Source organism: Rhipicephalus sanguineus, chromosome 4, assembly GCF_013339695.2.
Source record: "Rhipicephalus sanguineus isolate Rsan-2018 chromosome 4, BIME_Rsan_1.4, whole genome shotgun sequence".
NCBI classification, from domain to species: domain Eukaryota; kingdom Metazoa; phylum Arthropoda; class Arachnida; order Ixodida; family Ixodidae; genus Rhipicephalus; species Rhipicephalus sanguineus.
This window is the reverse complement of record NC_051179.1, coordinates 63,340,450-63,345,986: the sequence shown is the minus strand read 5'-3', so window position 1 is coordinate 63,345,986 and position 5,537 is coordinate 63,340,450. Positions and strand designations below refer to the sequence as shown.

General features: G+C 49.1%; 1 long non-coding RNA gene across 2 annotated transcripts; it reads right to left on the bottom strand.

Moving 5' to 3' along the window:
• Nucleotides 1–267: 267 nt before the first annotated feature.
• Nucleotides 268–3,768, bottom strand: LOC125758045 (uncharacterized). Of its 2 annotated transcripts, none has more exons than XR_007415767.1 (3): nucleotides 3,425–3,768; nucleotides 750–889; nucleotides 268–358 (listed from the first exon to the last, which is right to left on the bottom strand). It is a non-coding gene; the product is annotated as an uncharacterized LOC125758045 (long non-coding RNA). The 2 variants fall into 2 exon arrangements; XR_007415768.1 differs by lacking the exon at nucleotides 3,425–3,768 and adding an exon at nucleotides 955–1,038.
• Nucleotides 3,769–5,537: the final 1,769 nt, after the last annotated feature.

Here is a 5,537-nt window from a genome sequence, read left to right as displayed (position 1 = left end):
AAAAAGAGGGTGATTGTCAGTCCTTTACTTTGTTGCTCGGGTTGTGCGTGCTCCCAAGAATTTTCTGAAGAAAAAAAAAACATCAACCATTCGAAAAGAATTCATATTTCATTGCTTTATACCTCCAAAGCAGAATACATCAGTTTATTGATTTATAGCTTCAGGGACTTGTCTAGCTGATAGAAGACCGCAGGTATTCAAAGCGTTTCCCCTTGTTTTCGCCTGTGGTTGGTACAAATTTACAGGAGCAGGTGGTCAGGTTCTGCCGTCAAACCCTCTCTTGCTGCACGCACCATCATGTTTCATCAGTCAATATGTCAGCTGCTGATTCCGCAATCTCCACGCTGGACAGTCGATCCTAAAAGGAGAGGACCGTTATTTTACACTATTCCAACGGTTACTGCCACTTTGCACACAACTGCCGATAACATGTAATGTGAGACACATACACCAATCTCCCCCCCCCCCCCCCCAAAAAAAAAGGGTGTTACTTGATCACTACATAAGCGTTCCTCAAATCTACTTAACTGTGCAATACGTTTATCGGAAAACAAAAATCTTATTTAAATCGCACGTTAATACCAAATGCAATTGACATCTGTTTAGCACAAAAGTCAGCAATACAATAATGTAAGTGACAGTTTAGTAGCAGAAACACGACAGCAGGTGATTAGAAACAGAAATATTACAATTTACAATTTTCAGTGACCATAATCGGCATTTCAAGTAGAGCTTGAATATGCCCGTACCTAATTGTTTTCCTCAAGGGGCATCTTCCACTTGACAGTTCATAACCTCGGCTGCACCGAACGTAAGGCATATCGGCGTCTGGAAGCTTCCAAGCTGCCTGATAGTAGATCATCCCAGCATGCCTTGGGCGGGATGTATGCTGTAAACAGTTCCAACGCAACACATTTATTATGGCGGGAAAAATCATTTGTGTTGTCTACGTACCTTTAAACATTCCGGCTTTGACAGTTAAATCACATGTATTCTGATTCATTTTTTCTAACCACAATGACACGTTGCTTGCACCCTAGAACAGAACGAGAACACACAAAAAAATTATCTCAGTGCCGGAGAACAAATTTTTATCGCCAAGGAACTAAGGACATCGAAAGACATACCAACCACACTGACCATGTCTCCGTTTGAACTCCTACGTTGCACGATTGCTGGCATTCGTGCTATCTGAAAATCGTTAAGCCACAGCGTATCGCTTATCGCGTAACATATTCTCAGCTGCCCCGTTTCGATAGCGACGCATTTAGACGTAATTGAGCGACGCAGAGCAAATACTGCCGGCAACAATGCGTAAAAGCATGACAACTTATTTTTCTGACTCGACCCAACTCTTACAGCAGCGTAAGCATGAGCATGAATTATCTGAATTTTGAATCCCGTACATTGTGATCTGTATGAGTGCAACTATGGAATGAAGATGACTTCAGCATATATTTGTGGTAAGGTTTCAAGTTAGGTCAACACGCAGAAGTTTGAAGTCTGACGGAAGTCCGTCTAGTTGGGTTGATACGTGGTGACGCTGAAAACCCGAGGCACTGAGCGAACTAAAGCAAAAAGCACACGCACACATACACACACACACACGCACTCGCGCACGCACACACATACACACAAGCGCGCACACACGCACGCGCGAGCGCACACACGCACGCACACGCGAGCACACACGCACGCGCGCACACACACATACACACACGCACGCGCGAGCGCACACACACACGCACGCGCGAGCGCACACACACACACACGCGAGCACACGAGCACACACGCACGCGCGCACACACACATACACACACGCACGCGCGAGCGCACACACACACGCGCGCGCGCACGCACACACACAAGCACGAATGCGCGAGCAACAAACACACACACACACACACACACACACACGCACGCGCGAGCACACACACACGCGCGCACGAGCACACACGTGAGCAAACACGCGCACGAGCACACACGCGCGCGCGCCCACATACACGCACGCGCGAGCACACACGCGAGCAAACACACGCGCGCACACGCACACGCGCGCTCGCGCGAGCACACAAACACGCACGCACGCGCGAGCACATACACACACGCGAGCACACACACGCGCGCGCACGAACACACACGAGAGCGAACACACGCGCGCACACACACGCGCACGCGCGAGCACACACACACACGCGCACGAGCACACACACACACGCGCACGAGCACACACACACACGTACGCACGCACACACACGGAGTGGCCGGTATCAAGAGCGACTCGAGATAAAGACGTCGTGACAGTCATTTTTCTCTAGCGCGAGCACGTGCCTTCCCCCAGTCGATTGCGTGTCCCCTGAAACGTGCTCAGCCAAAGCACCGGATTTAACCATTTATTTTTTCACGTCATAAACGTCCTTTTGTGTGTGTGTATTAAATGTTTACTTCGGTCGGCGCAGTGCCTCGGGTTCGCTACATTCAGCTACACACGGAAGGATGTTGTGATTTCCTTTAAGACACTTAAAACTATACTTAAAACGCACTCTTAACGCCATTTCATTGTCTTTCGGGTACTTAAAGCTTTATTCATTTCGGTAGCGCAAAACAATTAAAGACAAGAGAGGACACGTAGACAGGACGGGCGCTAGACATCAACTGTCTTTACTGCAAGGAAACACACAAAAACCCGTTGCACAGGCGCGACGCGCTACATCACTCTACGAGGGCTTTTTTTTTTTCTTTTAATGTGTCTAATTTTCTTTGCGCTACCGAAATGAACACCAGTGATCACAACCAACTAGCCCGCATTACCGCCTTAAACCCTCACTCGTCCACCTAAAACTACCGCAGCAGAGTTTGAAGCATGGCGAAAAGTTGAATTAGCCGACACGTTGCGTATAGACGCCACGAAATATCATGTACCGGTGACAAGGACATGACAAACAGCCCAGACTGCCATTGACAGGAGCGAGTTACTGCGCACGCAGAGCTCGTCTGGGCAAAGCTGATCTGGGGCACTTTGTTTATGCCGCCTACACTATTTCACACCGTGATTGCAGCCTTCATCGAGCGTGTTGAAGGTATCAAGACGGCGACAGCAAGAAGGGTTAAAGTTCTGTCCTTTATCTCTTCTCACATAAACGTGTATGATAACGAATGATCTTAGTCGGATGTTTGATAATAATATACGCCCAAACACTCATCTTGTAATGTCAAACGCAGAGCAAATACTGCCAATAACAATGCATTACATAAAAGTATGACACGATTTTATTTAAAACATAAAAGTATGACACCATTACATAAAAGTATGACACGACCCATCTCGTACAGTAGCGTAAGCATGAGCATGACTTCAGGCAAACACGCGACATAAGTACATATACACAAGCAAATAACGTACTGAAGAGAGAATATTGCTTACCTGCAAATCACATTTACTGCGGTCTTCGGGCAACGTAACAACGGATGCAACCCGCTCGACAATTGCGAGTCTCAGGCAAGCGAAGAATCAGCAATGCAGCTCGTCGCAACGGCCGCGCAGCCCACTGAACGTGCCCGTTGCAATGCATCGTGGCTGATTTGCGGCGGATCGCGCACGTTAATGACTGTCCTTCCTTGCTATATCACTAGTTACACGCCACTCACGTACACAACACGATTAGACCAGGCACGTTAACAAAGCGCGGAGCGTAAAACCTGGTTAAATCGATGAAACGAATAGCAGCACCGCACAAACGCGACTTCAACAACCGCACCAACCGCCTCGCATTCGAATACTCTTCCCGGCATACACCTCAAGCTGTGCAAAGCCTAGGAGAGATGACGCCGTCCCTGGTTTGATAAAGTTGAAGCGGCGCCTCGAGGACGCCACATTTGTTACTCACCGCGAGCTCATACATCTCTCTACGCGGCCTCTCTACTGGAGCGGCCGTCCCACGCTGTTTTGTGAACTCAGCGGCATCTTTTAACACGAAAGTGTTTTATGCCGGGGGTCCACCAAGTACATCCGTCACGGATATGACGTTGATAAAATGGACGCCAACGGGTGAGAAAGAAAAAAACCAAGAAAAAGATACCGCGCTGGGAATCGAACCCACGACGTTGCGGCCGCGACGGCAAGCGCCCGGCTCCCGACCGACTAAGCTAACTCGGGAGATGCGAGACACGGTGCGAACGCGCCTTATATCTTTCACACATTCTCTTTCGCGGCGGACGGAGCGGGGCGGTGCCGCCGTCTGTGAGATGTGAAAAGAAGTAATGCTTCACGATCGACACTTACTAGCGCTTACTCCGAGATTGCACGCGATATTGGAGGTCATGGTTGCAGCGCCTCGATACCAGAGAGGTAGACTGGCCGCGATGGCGTCGCCGGGGCACCCTTGACGCAGTTACGTTGGTTAAGGTCTTTCTTTGCCTTTCGCTTCGTGTTAGCGTGCGTCGGCTCATCGGAGTAGTGCAGCTTCCACGTGCACCAACGGGATTTCTCCGCCGCCGACTGCTTCAATTGCGAGAGCACCGACTAACAAAACTGCTGCAATACGCGTTGCAGAAAGGACACGATTTCGACGGGCGAATGTCGTGCCTTGGTGGAGCGAGAGCAGCGCCTGTGAGACAGAAACCAGCGGGACGCACGCGTTTGCGGCTCAGGCTACGAACTTCTACCTCCCGTGTTGCTGAAGCGCAGTGTGTGTTAGTGTATGCATGAGCACAGGCGTCGGCTACCCATTACTAGAAAGCGCACGCCATGCCGTTTCTCTCCTTAATGGACGACGCTTTGAAGAAGTGCATACCGGCTACCAGTGTTGATTATGAGCTTGTTGATATCATCCTTACGCGGGATTCACGATTCGCTGTGTCCAAATATATGTTCACATCGTCAGCTACCACAACGGTTTAATCATAATCATGGGCGTTAGTGGTCGCGATAGAGACATGCTGTCAACATGGGTGCATCCACGTCAAACGGTGCTATAGCTGCCAAACACGAATAGACATTGTACAAGGTCTCATATATCGCTACACAATAAGCACTCCTTCTGTGAAGACACGTTTCGCTTTCGTGTTATACCGATTCCTATGACGGAGGGATCAGCCATGTTTTTTTTTCTCCCGTGTTGGCGAATTGAGGACGGTTAACCGTGTTTGGTGTTATGTTGTCCCGTGACACAGGTTGAAAGCGCAAAAGACGAAGACAGAGAAGAGGCTTGACACACACGAGCGCTGACTTACAACAGTATTTTATTCGGAACCAGGCAACCACATATATAGCACAGAAGCCGTGACACATCACGTGTGCGCTGTCGGCACAAAATTCATCTCCCGACGCAAGAAACATAACTCTTTCCTAGAAAGAGCAATAGACGGTTGTGATACACATGCGTCACCTAATCTATCAATTAACTCCGCCTCAATAATCTCGCGGGTTAGCCTATTTCTATTTCTACTCACAACTGAACACTCGTCGTAAGACGGGTCACACGTGGCCATAACAGTGCAAGATCTACAGTGTGCATCTAAAAACCCCCCTCTCACTC